Source organism: Theropithecus gelada, chromosome 14 (assembly GCF_003255815.1).
Source record: "Theropithecus gelada isolate Dixy chromosome 14, Tgel_1.0, whole genome shotgun sequence".
NCBI lineage: Eukaryota > Metazoa > Chordata > Mammalia > Primates > Cercopithecidae > Theropithecus > Theropithecus gelada.
In genome coordinates this window covers 70,468,625-70,484,068 of record NC_037682.1, presented here as the reverse complement: position 1 = coordinate 70,484,068, position 15,444 = coordinate 70,468,625, and the positions used below count along the sequence as shown (strand labels likewise).

The following is a 15,444-nucleotide window of genomic DNA, read 5'->3' as shown; positions in this document are numbered from 1 at the left end:
GACGGGGTTTCACCGTGTTAGCCAGGATGGTCTGGATCTCCTGACCTCGTGATCCGCCCACCTCGGCCTCCCAAAGTACTGGGATTACAGGCGTGAGCTACCTCCCCCCCCCCCGCCCCCCGCCCCCGGCGGCCTTCTGATTTTTTAAAAAATGAAAACTGGGCCAGGCACGGTGGCTCACGCCTGTGATCCCAGCACTTTGGGAGGCCGAGGCGGGCAGATCACGAGGTCAGGAGATCGAGACCATCCTGGCTAACACGGTGAAACCCCGTCTCTAGTGAAAATACCAAAAATGAGCCGGGCGCGGCAGCGGGCGCCTGTAGTCCCAGCTCCTCAGGAGGCTGAGGCAGGAGAATAGCGGGAACCCGGGAGGCGGAGCTTGCGGTGAGCCGAGATGGTGCCACTGCACTCCAGCCTGGGCGACACAGCGAGATTCTGTCTTAAAAAAAAAAAAAAAAAAAAAAGAAACTGGGCATTTGTAGCTAATTATGTGGGAACTGTGGAAATCAGATTCTCTCTCTTCCTCAGGGCTTGCTGTTTTTATTTATTCTTTTGGACTTCTTTTTTAAATTGTTGAAAGCTGTCTCTGTACCAGGCTTCAGCCCAAAGTATAAACTTAATGTCTTCTCAGGTCTTTCAGAGCCTGATTCTTTCCCTCGGCAGGTGCCATCACTTTCTGATTTTCTCCATATATGCAATTGCAATTGTTTTTGACTGTCCTAGTCTTCAATGTCTGACTCTCAAAAGAGAACAAAAGAAAAATGAAGTGGAGAAGTGCACTGGCTGTTTAAATAATTCCGGGGGTGGGTGGGGGTGGGGCTGGGCGTGTAACAATTGGAGGACGTGCCTGCCTCTATGTATCTCTGTGATTAGAAGCCACATCGGCAATCTAGGTATAGATTCCCAGTATTTGGAGGATCCTTTTTTCTCCAACCCAGCTCCCTCAAGCTGTATGCAGAGTGTTCCAGGAACACATACATGCGCAGCTGCCTCCCTCAGGGCTGGGAGACGGGTATGGGCAACTGCTACTGTGCTAAGAGCTGAAATTGACCAAAATTAACTACAGTTTACTGTATAAGCCTTTCTCTGGAAGTTGCGGATATTCCATAGACTGCAAGTTTCAAAAACAGTTACATCAGGCCAAGTGCAGTGGCTGACGCCTGTAATCCCAGCACTTTCGGAGGCCGAGGCGGGTGGATCACCTGAGACTGTCAGGAGTTCGAGACCAGCCTTGCCAAAATGGTGAAACCTTGTCTGTACTAAAAATACAAAAATTAGCTGGGCATGGTGGCACATGCCTGTAGTCCCAGCTACTCAGGAGGCTGAGACAGGAGAATCGCTTGAGCCTGGGAGGTGGAGGTAGCAGTGAGCTGAGATTGCACCACCGCACTCCAGCCTGGGCAACAGAGTGAGACTCCATTTCAAAAAAAACAAAACAGTTAGATCAGACAGATAATAACAGTGCACTTGTCTAGGTAGGTAGACAGATTCCTGGTGCTTTCTTCTCTGCCATCTTCCCAAAATACTCTCAATCCATCTGTCGTTTGATATTTAGCTGTTTCCCGTGTGGAACTATTGTGATGATGAAGCTCTCTGAAAATTCATGCAAGAGTCTGTGTGTGAACATACGTTTTTATTTCCCTTGGGTAAATAAGAATTAAGTTAATGCTTAACTTTGTAAGAATCTACTAAATAATTTTCTGAAGTAATTGTACTGTTTACATGCCCACTAGCAGTGGATGAGGATGCCAGTTGGTCCACGTTTTTGACAAAAGATGATGTTGTATTTTTAATTTTAGTCATTCTACTGAGTATAAGGTATGTCATTGTGGTTTTAAGTTGTATTTCTGTGGTGACCAGTACTGTTGAACATTTTTTTCATGTACTTACTGGCTGTTCATATATCTTGTTTTTGAACTGTGTTTTCAATTTTTTTCACCCTAATTTTACCAGGTTGTTTGTTTTATTATTATTGGGTTGTAACAGTTCTTTATATATTCTGGTTACAAGCCCTTTATCAGATATAGGTGTTGTAAATTTTCTTTCCCCAGTCTGCCTTGTCTTTCCATTTTAAAATAGTTTTTTTTGAAGACCAGAAGCTGCTTATTCTGTTGGTGTATTATAGTCTTTTTCTTATGTGGTTCATGAGTTTTTTATCCTGTCCAAAAGATTACTGACATTTTTCCTAGGGATTTTATATCTTAGCTTGTATTTTTAGGTCAATGGAGACCCTGTTAGTCTATAAACTTTTTGAAGGTGCAGGCCATACCTGGTTTACCTCTATATTTTCCACAGTGATTAGTAGTCTAATAAATATTTGTTGAATGACTAAGTCAATATGACTTCAGGTAGATGATGATGATAAGATACAGACAGGTAACTAGGCCCTAAGCTTCTGTATCCATTCCGTCTTTGCTGTTGTGACCTGTGGGCTTGAATTACTTCCATGCTTTTGATTTAATTTATCAATCTATTCTAGTTGGGGGAAAAAATTAGTTAAAAAAAAAAAAACTCCATCAGAAAATGCATTTAAAAACTTGAAATACTATGCTATTGGATCTGTTAGGATATCTTAAAGTACCCTTATTATGTGAAACTGAAATTTCTTTTTCTCTTTTAACATAAAATATGTATATATACGTACATGTGTGTGTGTGTGTGTGTGTGTGTGTGTGTTTTATTTTCTTTAAGAGACAAGGTTTCATTGTGTTGCCCAGGCTGGTCTCAAACTCCTAGGGTGAAGTGGTCCTCCCTCCTTGGTCTCCCAAACTGCTGAAACTACAGACATGAGCCACCACTCCTGGCTTCATTTTACATTTTCATGCAGTGGGTGTGAATTTCTCTTGGTATGAATTCAGAAAATTCAGTGATTTTGTTTTTTTTTTTTTTAGTCGAAATTGTAAAAGTTTGCCTGTGATCTATGTACATGAATTATAGAAACCACGGAAACATTTCTGTGCATTTTACTTCACTGAAACCCACTAACAACCTTAAGTGCAGTTTTGGGGCAGAGCAAGGGCATCTAAACAAGGACACTTTAAAGAGCAAAAGGGAGGGCTGGTAACAGTTATGCTGGAGCAGTCAGCATAAAATGGATTTTTCCTGGGCAAACCAAGACCTGTGATCACCCTAAAGTTGATGAATAGGAGCAGATTAAATTTCTCTCTTCATCGGTGTTATATTTGCTTGTTTTTAGGGAACCACGTAATAGAAATGCCTCATAGGCTGCAGAAGACGTGCTGTAGGAAAAAAAAAAACGTGTATGTGTGTTTGTGTGTATGTTTGTATGTGTTTTACAGAAAATAAAAGGAAATTTTATCTTTGCTCCTTTAGAAAAAATTGCCAATAAATTCAGTTATGGTTTTCCTTCCCTCTCACCAGTAAAAGGTGATAACACATAAGCTTAGTCACATGTATTAGTTGCTAGCCACATTAATTTTATTTATTTTGATGTCAACTCCTATTTTATTTCCCTCATATACCCTACACGGAAAAAAAAAACAAAAAAACTGGTGTTTTGCCACATGAAACAGGTGTAGGGGATGGATAAACAGACATGTGTCACATAAATCTTTACAGTTGGAGAATATGCAAAACCCAAGCCAGCCTTATTTCACATTTAAGAGGTAGATTTAGCATGTGAATTAGGATAAAGATCAGGAGATAGACACTTGTTTTTTGTTTCTGGAACATTCTTTAGGGACTTTCATTTAGTTTCTTCAACTGGGTAATTATTCTGGGCTTTCTGCCTGATTCTCCTTTATGACAGTGTGGTGTGAAGTTCAATGGAAAAATTTGAATTTTAGGCAGACAGTATTTTAGGTACTACTGTAGAAAGAGTTATCTCAAAAATTTTCTTACATGCCTTTCTTAGCCAAAATATATGTGTGATTTGATAATACTGGTATTTCCTATATAGCTGTGGAGGGTTGGATGTAACTTGGGAATTTGGAGATAACAGTTTGAATAGTTCAACCCAGAGTTTCTCTGCCTTTTGTATGGGTCATCCCATGATCCATATCATTGAGAGTGTTCATTTTTAGTATTCATGCAGCCTACGAGGCCTGGCGTGGCAGAGCATGCCATTTTTCCTCTTTTTCCTCCTCCTTCTCGCCCTTACTCTTCCTATTCAGGGAAAATGAATAGGGATTTTTCATATATTATTTCTATACGCTAACTCCTGTAAAAGCAGTTTGCCTATTTCTAGTTTTTGATGGTTCTTCCTTTGTGCTTTTATGTTCATAAACCAAGCTCTGTTTGATTTAGAGTCTGTCAAGAGTGTTAGAAAATGTTTATTTTATTCATAGTACATAGGTCTATGCAAATGGACCCTTTTTATGAAATAATACCTTTCATGTCAATGATCTGTGCCTTTTACTTTCAATCATAAGTGGTAATTAAAAGAGCTAGATCAGGTTGGGCACAGTGGCTCCTGCCTGTAATCCCAGCCCTTTGGGACGCCGACGTGGGCGGATCACCTGAGGTCAGGAGTTCGAGACCAGCCTGGCCAACATGGAGAAACCCCGCCTCTACTAAAAATACAAAAATTAGCTGGGCGTGGTGGCACGCGCCTGTAGTTCCAGCTATTCGGGAGGCTGAGACAGGAGAATGGCTTGAACCTGGGAGGCGGGGGTTGCAGTGAGCCAAGATTGTATCACTGTACTCCAGTCTGGGTGACAGAGCAAGACTCAGTCTCAAAAAAAAAAAAAAGAATTTGATCAGTGGTTCTCAACTCTGGTTATATGTTAGAATGTTTCAGGATCTTTTAAAAAATATATAAATCTATTAGCTTGACTCCCCTAGCCCCCTTAGGAAAAATCAGATTTAATTGATCTGGGTGTGGGACTGCGCATCAGGATTGTTTTCTGTAGTGCCATATGTTATTCTACTATGCAGCCAGGGCTGAAAACCACTCTGGATCAGTGGTTTTTAACATGTAGTCCTTGGACCAGCAGCATCACCATCACCTGGAATGTGTAGAAATGGAGACTCTCAGGCCTACCCTGGACCTACTAAAGCTGACCAGTTTAGGGGTGGGGCCAAGTGGGGTGGGGCCAAGTAAACTGTGTTTCCACAAGCCTCTGGTCAATCTAATGCATGTTAAAACTTGAGAATCACTGCTCTAGGTCATCTAAGCATTTATAACAAAGCCTCCTTTTGCATAAGTCCAACCTTGTGGGCTCCACAATGCTCCAGAATGGCTCTAGACTTGAAAGTAGCTAAAGAAGGTAGGCGGGGGAAAGGGAAGAAGCTGCCCATAGTTGAGAAGTGCTATAAAGTATATTGGATATGTTACCATTTTGTAAATCATAAAATAGAATGAAAATGTATCCTGACTGGGTATGGTGGCTAATTCCTGTAATCCCAACACTTTGGGAGGCCGAGGTGGGCAGATCACTTAAGGCCAGGAATTTGAGACCAGCCTGGCCAATGTGACAAAACCCCATCTCTACTAAAAATATAAAAATTAGCCAGGTGTGGTGGCACGTGCCTGTAATCCTAGCTGCTCAGAGGCTGAGGTATGAAAATCACTTGAACGCAGGAGCGGGAGGTTGCAGTGAGCTAAGATTGTGCCACTGTACTCCAACCTAGCCATAGAGCAAGACTCAGTCTCAGAAAAAAAGAAAGAGAATGAAAATGTACCTGATTGACCATCAGTGCTTATCAATGACTGTTCCTTTCTACTACTAAATAACTATATATAGGAGAAAGAATAAGACAGGAAAGAAGCAAGTAAGGGATGGTGGAAGAAAGGTGAACAAAGAACGGCCACCAAGAATGGAATAACCAAGTTGTCCAGAGGGGCAGAAACCACCCAGAGGACAGTGACATTTAAGATACAGAACTTCTCTTTGCACATGTTTTGTACTTTAAAAAGTAGAGCACAGATGCTCAGTGGTACCATTCAGCATCTGTGCTGAACTTTTTACTTTTTAAGACTGCACCCTTGCAGCAGTACAGTAAGTGGGCCATGGATTTGGACTGCTTATGTTAAAGCAGCTTTGGCTTGATGCTCTGGACTATTTACTAACTTATGTAAGCCTCAGTTTTGAAGTTATAACATGGAATGAAATCACCTCTCTTATACGGTAGCAAGGATGAAATGAACGTGTGTAAAGTGCTTGATAGACAGTCTCATCATTCAACATTTTTTTTTTTTTTTGAGATGAAGTCTCGCTCTGTCGTCCAGGCTGGAGTGCAGTGGTGTGGTCTCGGCTCACTGCAACCTGAGCCTCCTGGGTTCAAGCACTTCTTGTGCCTCAGCCTCCCAAGTAGTTGGAATTACAGGGGTATGCCACTTGTCACTTTGGTCTTGGATTTCCAGCCTCTAGAACTGCAGGAAAATTAATTTCTGTTGTTTAAGCCACCCAGTCTGTGATATTTTGTTATAGCAATGCCTGGCTAATTTTTGTATTTTTAGTAGAGGCAGGATTTCACCATGTTGGCCAGGCTGATGTCGAACTCCTCACAGCCTCAGCTGATTCACCTGCCTCAGCCTCCCAAAGTGCTGGGATTACAGGCGTGAGCCGCCACGCCTGGCCTCAGTCAACTTTTAAGAAATGTATTGTGGCAAAATATACATAAGATAAAATTTACCAATAGTGACATTGTACAACCAACATCACTGTCTAGTTCCAGAACATTTCCATCACCCCAAAAGGAAGTCCCATACCCATAAAACAGTTAATCTCTGTTATGTACTGAATTGCCTCTCCCCCAGGATTCATATATTGTGTTGTCCTAACTCCTATGTGATTGTATTTGAAGATAGTACCATTAAAAAGTAATGTTGTTTGAGGACATAAGGGTGGAACCCTAATCCAGTATGACTGGTGTCCATATAGGAAGAGACACCAGGAGTGCTTGTGCACAGAGGAAAATCCACATGAAGACATATCAAGAAGGCAGCCTTCAGCAAACCTGAAAGAGAGGCCTCACCAGAAACCAATCCTGCCGTCACTTTGGTCTTGAATTTCTGGCCTCTAGAACTGCAGAAAAATTAATTTCTGTTGTTTAAGTCACCCAGTCTGTGATATTTTGTTATAGCAACTCATGTAAAATAATGTATTGTCCATTTCCTCCCCACCCAATCCTGGCAACCACTTTCTGCTTTTATAGATTTGCCTATTCTGGATATTTCATATACAGGAAATCATATAGTATGTGGCCTTTGGTGTGTAGCTTCTTTCACTTAGCCTAGTGTTTCCATCCATGTTATAGCGTGTATCAGTATTTCTTTTTTATGGCTGAAAATTATTCCATTGTATGAATATACCACATTTAGGTTATTCATTCATTCATTGATGAATATTGGGGTTATTTCTACTTTTTGGCTATCTATATAATGCCACTATGAACATTTGTGTACAAAGTTTTGTTTGAATACTTGTCTTTATTATTTCTTTGAGGTGTATATTCAGGAGGAAATTGTTGGGTCATTCTATGTTTAATTTATTGAGGAACCACCAAATTGTTTTCCATAACAGTTATACAATTTCACATTCCCACCAACAGTATACAAGGAGTTTCTCTATATCCTTGCCAACATTGTTATTTTTTATTTTCAAAATTTAGCCATCAAAAATCTTTTTAAAAAGTATATTAATTAGAGGTCTAAACTTTCTTTAGGGCAGTAGTTCTTTATTAGGGATTCACATCATAATTACTAGTGGAGCTTTTAAATATATCCATGACCAGGATCCTTCTTAGACTTTTTGAATAGAGGTCTTCAGAGGTAGAGCCCTGAACTAATACTCCTCGTTAAGAACCATTGCCAAAGGTAGTGGTTCTCAGCATATGGTCTGGATATCTCTGGGGCTTCACATCCTCTCAGGGGAATCCTTGAAGTTGAAACAATTTTCATAATACTAAGACAGTAATTGCCTTTTTCATTCTCATTGTCTCAAGAGTATATATACAGTGTTTTCCAGTCTTTGTGGCATGTGATAGTGCATCAGATTGAATGCAAAAGTAGATATGAGAATCTAGCCACCTTTTGTTAAGCCAGACATTAAAGAAACTTATAAAAGTATAAAGCAGTGTCACTCCACTTACTAATTTTTTTGTTTTGGGAAAAAATTATGTTTCATAAAAAGTATGTTATTTGTAACACATAATGGACGTGTCATTGTTTTTGTTTTGTGTGTTTTGGTTTTTTTTTTTTGAGACAGGGTCTCGCTCTGTCACCTGGGCTGGAGCACAGTCGCATTATCATAGCTCACTGCAGCCTCAACCTCCCAGACTCAATCAGTCCTCCTGCCTCAGCCTCCCAACTAGCTGGGACTAAAGGTGCATGCCGCCTTGCTTGGCTAATTTTTGTATTTTTTGTAGGGATGGGGTTTCACCATGTTGCCCAGTCTGGTCTCAAATCCTGGCCTCAAACGATCCACCCGCGTCAGCCTTCCAAAGTGTTTGGATTGCAGGCATGAGCCACCATGTGCGGCCTTGTCATTATTTTTAAGTAACACAAACATAGTTTTTATAGTAAACATTGGTAGATACAACCTAGATAAACCAAATTTCTTTGAGATCTACAATAATTTGAAGTGTAAAGGGATCTTTACAACATGGTGAGACCCCCATCTATAAAAAGATTTTTAATTAGCTGGGCTGGGTGGCACATAGTTGTGGTCTTCGCTACTCAAGAGGCTGGGGCAGGAGGATTACTTGAGCCCAGGAGGTTGAGGCTGCAGTGAACTGTGTTTGTGCCCCTGCACTCCAGCCTGGGTGATACAGCAAGACCCTGTCTCAAAAAAAAAAAAAAAAAAAAAAAAAATTAAGCAAATGCCAACTGTATCCCAATGGAAAGGAAGGAGACAAAAAGTAACTTTGATCCATTTGTTCTCTTACCATATAGTTGGTATTAGGTTAACCTTTTGATGTATTTTATTTCATTTCATCTTTATAATAACCTCCATGACATTTATATACTCACCCTCATTTTTGCATGGGGAAATTGAGTCTTACAGAAATTAAGAACTTAGTTTGTTCCTAAGTGGAGGAGCCATGATTTCAACTGAGGTCTTTAGACTACATGTTCTTAATCAGTACTGTAACCTTAAAAAAGTGAGTCATCTGGACAGGACTGGAGTCCAGGAAATTGTTGATAATTCAATGCCATAATGACTTCTCTACCTCTGTAGTATCAGGCCTAAGAAAAGGGAACCTTTGAAATATTTGTAGACTTGAATGACACTTCAATGCTATGTAGTACATGTGACTGAAGTAAAGTACTGACATGTTGTTCTCTTTAGTGGTCCTCAGAGCAAGGACCTCTAAATATGAGAAATGTAAGAGGGGTAATCTCAACACGAGTAAGTGCAGTTGATAGAATTATATACCTGTTTTTGAAAGGTAGTTTTTTGTATAATTATATACCTGTTTTTGAAAGGTGTCTTATTGAGACATAAGGATAAATACTCAATTAGAAAGAACGGATTTGTGACCTTTTAGAATAATGTTATTTTCTAAGACCCCATATCCAGTCAGTCAGTCCTGAAGAGTCCACTGTGGCAGGAATGAAGTGGCATTTCACTCAGGCAGGAGCCAAAGAATCATGTACTACTGTGTTTACATAGAATAGACGAGGATAATTATTTTCTTGTAGTAATATTACAGTTAATTTAAAAATTTTTCTAATTAGAGCAGCTTACCCTCTCTAGTCCTTTTCAAGGATTTTCTTGTTGACAGAGCAAAAATATGTGACAGTTTTAAAAAACTGATGCTGTTATTGTCTAGTGCCTTCTGTGAACAATAATTTCACAGAACAGCAGTATTTTCTGTTTAGTAATTGATATTCTATTTACCTTCCTCTTCTACCCTTAATCCCATCCCAGTGCTGTTGCAAATATTCATTTGGGAAGCTGGGTGCCATAGTGTGCATGTGTAGTTCCACTTTCTTGGGAGCCTGAGGCAGGAGGGTCACTTGATCCCAGGAGTCCAGTCTGGGCAACATAGGAGACCCCATCTCTTAAAAAATGCAATTTGGGGATCAGCATATTTTATAGAAAATGAATTACTTATTTGACAAATATTGACTAGTACGTGTTGGGCATTGGATTAAGACTGAGGATGAGGATGCCATAATGAACCAAAATATATATATATATATATATATATAGAGAGAGAGAGAGAGAGAGAGAGAGTGTGTCACTCATGAAATTTCCAGTCTAATGGAGATGGATGTTAAATAATCACATCAATTGATGTAAATGTTTTATTTTGAAAGGTGCTGTGAACAGTAAGTAGTACATGGTGTTATTAAAGAGCATATTGGTTTTTTCACCAAACCAACAGGAAAAAAAAAGAGCATATTGAGAAGATTGGCCTAGGAAGGTTGGGAGGTGACTGAAATCAAAGTGGAAGCTGGGGGGAGGCATGAGATCAGTTTGTGACAAGTGAAAGGACCAAATAAGCAGATGGATATATACTTTTGGAACTTAGAGAGGAGGGCTGGTTAGAAGGTATAAATATGTGTATGCAAGTAAGTGGTTAACTGAAATCATTGGCCAAGAGAGATCATATAAGGAAAAGTATCATGAGAAAAGTTAGAGGTTCTAGGAGTAACTTTGGAGGAATGCTACTGCTTAATGAACAGCTAAAGTGGCATGCAAAAGGAGGCAGAAATAGAGGTCAGAGCAGTATTTAGAAGGAAAACTAGGAGAATACTAGGAAAATAGTGTTAAATGTTTCAAGAGGTGAGGGTATTTCCATGTGTATCAGATAAAATCTGGTCACTGCTTACTGTGGTTACAAGGAAGGCCCTACATGTTCTGGTCCTTTCCACCATCTCTTACCATTGATCCTGCTACTGGCCTGCACCTGTTCTTTAAATTCTTTAAACATGTCAGGCTCCTTCCTACCTTAGGACCTATGTGTTGGTGTCTGCTTTGCTAGAATGTTCTTTTCACATGTCATCTCCTCAGATGGTTAGCTAATGTTCTACCCCCTTTAGCAGGATTGTTGTCAGACTCTGTCAAACTTGGTGTTTCGTCATACAATTTAGATTAAATTTTGCTTGGGTCTCAAGTTCAGTTCCAGATAAAGTATTAAGAACATGTTAAAGGAAATTATTTGGCACAAGTTTTTGGCAATAAAGGTAAGAATTTTTAGAATTTAGAATGCACCCTCCCTAAGGCATCTTGACATGACTTGATTATTGAAATGGTGAAGGCTGCATCTCTTTTATAATCCCTTTCCACCAAGTGTATTGCATGATAGAGGGATAAGGGAAAGCTGAAAAGGAGGTATCTGGAATCTACTCTGTTGGGCAGGTAGAAATAATGAATGCAAAATATGTCACAGTATTGACAATCCAGTGAACACAAAACAGTAGTAAAATAGACGATCATTTTCTGAATGATGAGAAAAGCACTTGGCAAAAACTTTTAAAATCCAGTTTAAAAGTTTTCTGGGAGTTCATTTAAGGTCAGTGAACTTTTACTAAACTAACAGTAGAAAACTGATATGGAGGTTGGGGGTGGTTTAGGAAGGGTGTAGTGAAAGTTGCTGATCAATCTTAAGCTGAATAAGTTCTTCCCAAACTAAAGAACAGCAGTTCCTCTGTTCTTTCAGAATGTTAAGATTCGCTGTGAAATTTCAGGGTCAGAAAGAATAAATGGCCAGGCAATCAGTGACCACTTTATATTAATCTATTTGCCATCTTGAGGGCTTCATAAGACTCTACACACTGGAAAAAGTGAACTTTGTAGAACTTTTTTTTTGCAATTTTGCTTTTTATTTTCCAAAGAGCCATTTTTGTAGCTATCTTGGTTGATGTGTATATTGAATGTACTTTTGTTATACTAAACATTAACTCCAAGCTCATGGATTTTCCTTATATAGCTTTCCTGTCTTCATAATTTGGCACAAGAATGATTCTTAGTGCCGAGTGTTTTCTTTTTCTCCTGGTCTCTTCTCAGAGCCATACTGGCCTTTCACCTGGTTTTGTATCTTATTTTTGAAATGGCCTTGTTCTCAGATTTTATTTTAAATGTTGGTTGGTTCAATCTTTGCTGCAAATGGCTTCCATGTCTGTGGAAGATAGGAAAAAAGAAAGAAATCAACAAATTAAACTAGAAGTGATTCCACAGGCACCTAGAGACAAAATTATTGCAAAAGATAATAGAGATCAATGCCAAGCTGCCCCCAACCCCAATTCCTATAAGAATTTGAAGACCAGAAAAGCTAGATAACTTGCTAAAGATTACAAAGTATTGATGAGAATATGTCATTCTCATTATTTTCATGAAGATAACGTTCTAGAGAGCTGTATTTTAACACATAAAACAAGCTATTCATAATATGCCAAACTGATAACCCTAGTTATCTTTGAGAAGGGGGAATATACTAAAAATTTTTCTTTCTAATTTTCTGAGTTTGCAATGTTGTTTTGAGCATCATTATTGTTAATATCATGGTTAAGGCTATGAGCATTAGAGTCAGAAATGTGGATTTGAGTCTGACTTCCATTTACTAAGCTATGACTTTGACTTTTGGGAAAGCTGCTTAACCTCTCTGAACTGCAGTTTCTTATTCTGGAAGATAAATGTATGAATACATACTTAGATTGAGTTAACTATGAAGGGATTAACTCTAAGGTTCTTGGCCATTTAGTGCTTGGCCCATGATGATCACTCCATAATGGTGGCCACTAGTACTGCTACTGCTACTATTACGTATAATAGAACACTTGATACTAAACAATGTCTTTGGATACTGACATAGTGTGATCATTATTGAATTATTTAAACATTTATCTGCTTAAAGATTAGATGCTTTCTTATGCAATTTTTCAACATACCTTCCAGTTCATTTTATTACTCTGTAACTTCAGAGGAAGCACTGTGGTCATTAGTTCTTGCTCTATCAAAATGATATTTAGCTCTTGGATACCTCAATCAGAGCCTGATCCTTACTATAATTGAAATAAAAGTTATTGAGCCTTTTCTGCATTTTACACTAGAGACCTTGCCCTGTGTTGCCAGGGAAAATCATTAACTATTGTAAAATTTAAAAATTCCTATTGCTGCTCATCTTTGAGCATCTTATGCTCCATAAGTATACACACAATTTCTTGTGATAAAGTACCAGAAATGTCATTTTACTTATTTAGATGTACTATACTATTGCCAACCTACCTAGAGATGGCACAGTCAGAGATTGGAAACTTAGGGCCTTCTAATTATTGAATTTATTGTTTGGACCAGACCTGGATTGTTTGACCCCTTTTAGGTACTGAGAGAGCCTCGGTGACATATATCTGAGTATTTTTCTGTGTTTGTAATGTTACTGTTTGTGAGGATGTGCTTTTTAGTTTACAACTGAGGAAGCCTATCATCATCATTAGTACTCATTCATTCAGCATGAGCACCTGTTTTATCTTAGGCACTAGAGATGCGAATATGAATAAAACATGGTTCCTGTTCTGGAAAATGTTATAGTTTTTTGGGGGAGAAAGATAAATAGTTACATTTCAAAGTGATATGTTCTATATAATAAACATGAAAAAGTATTATCATAATATACAAGAAGGAGCAATAAATTTGGAGCAGTGGTAAGGATTCAGAGAGGAAGTGACAGTTGAGCCAAGTCTTAAAGGATGAATGGGAATTTTCCATTTGGAGGGTAGAGGAGCAGTGGAGGAGGCAATACAGGGTAGGGAACAGCCTATGCAAAAACCTAAGGGCATGCGTGGGGCACGCTAGGAAAGGAGAAGGTCTTCAGAGTGGCTGGAGGAAAGGGTGTGTGGGAAAGAACTGAGTTGAAATTAGGAGTTGGAATTTTATTCTTTGGTACTAAGGAATCATTGAAGATTTCAAAATTAGGGCTGACATAATCAGATTTGAGTTTGGAAACGTGTAGTTTGGGACTGGAGGAAGACAGGTGCCAGACACCAGTTTAAAAGCTGTTGTTTTCTAAGCAGGAGACAAAGGTTTACACTGACAGTAGCTGTGGAGATAGAGAAGAGCTGCGAGATTTCAGAGTTTTCCGAGATGTAAACAACTAAATTTTGTGATCAAAATGATAAGGGCCATGTGATAAGTTGGGGAATGTGGGATCTGTCTTGGTTGAGTAGGTGGATTAACTGAGATTAACAGAGCTGGAGGAAATATAAAAATAAAGTCAGGACTGTTCATTTTGGCTTTTGTTTTGGGGAACAGGATCAAAATTTTCATTTTGCACAAAGTAGGTTTAGTCTTTTCAGAAACATTCTAGTAGGCAAGTCTGTAGCTGAATCTTGGAAGAAAGGCAACCATAGTAATATTTTTGAGCTCCTAGTGTTTATTTTTTCAATAAAAACTAAGGTTCTCAGAGGTTAGCAGATCATGGTCTTAGGAAGGTAGCTGTAGAACCAAAATATAAATTCCTAAGCTTCTACCAATTGGGTCTTACTGAAATGGCAATTGAGAGAAAAATAAATCCCTTGGTTTTTACCATAGTTACTTTGTTTCCTTTCCCAGAGTATATTTACTAAAAAACAAACAAACAAACAAAACTAATATATAGATACATAATCCATCTATTTTCTACACTAAGTTTTCTGATCTTAATATTATTTGGCTAAATGACAGATTAGGTGTGCTCAGGATCATAGCTAAGGAACCTCAAACAGCTTGTTTTGTTCTAACAAAACCTTAACATTTAAAGATTAAGTCCTCAAGAAATATTTATTACTTCATACATGCTTGATCTAATCTCAGCTGTTACTTGGTTTGAATGTGAGGGAAACAATAAGTATTAAAGAATGACAGATGTAGTGTCTACTTCACTATAGGAATTTAAGAATAAGGGATTTTTCTCCCCATTTGGATGGTTGAGCTATAGTCCCCTGGAATCAAGTAGTTCCTCAAAATCTCTCACCTCCAAATTTCAGGGGTCATTCGCCATTGATTGAAAGACTTGGGTGGTCGTGAAGGACTTGAGTGGCCCTTGAACAAGGTGAACTGCTATATGTATCTGATGTTCTTTTTTCATGTGTTTAAAAAATAAATGAACACACTGTATCTACATGAAATTCTAGTTTTCGCTGTTATTATCTAGGTTTTCTGTGTGGTTTCTTGGGCTGTGGTGTTTTTTTCTTTACTTTGTTCTTTATTGCTGTGAAATGTAGTTGCCTGCTGTTTAAGGCAGCTGCAGTAGAGTGGACCCAGAAGTGGTTATGTTTCTATATTTAGTAAAACCATAGGATTTGTGAAGCAGTTGCAGATTCCTTCAGGATAAAATGGTTTCTATAAATGTAACTTTTTTTTTTTCTTTTTTCTTTTTTCTTTTCTTTTTTTTTTATTTTTTATTTTTTTATTTAGACAGGATCTCACTCTCACCCAGGCCAGAATGCAGTGGCATGAACATGGCTCGCTGTGGCCTCAACCTCCTGGGCTCAAACGATCCTCCTGCCTCAGCCTCCCAAGTAGCTGGAACTATAGGCACAGGCCATCATACCCA

The 15,444-nt window shown here is 38.8% G+C and overlaps 1 protein-coding gene across 1 annotated transcript in view; it reads left to right on the top strand.

Moving 5' to 3' along the window:
- The window catches only part of NARS2 (asparaginyl-tRNA synthetase 2, mitochondrial), a 146,963-nt gene that overhangs the window by 80,699 nt on the left and 50,820 nt on the right, over positions 1 to 15,444 (top strand). The window lies entirely within an intron of this gene.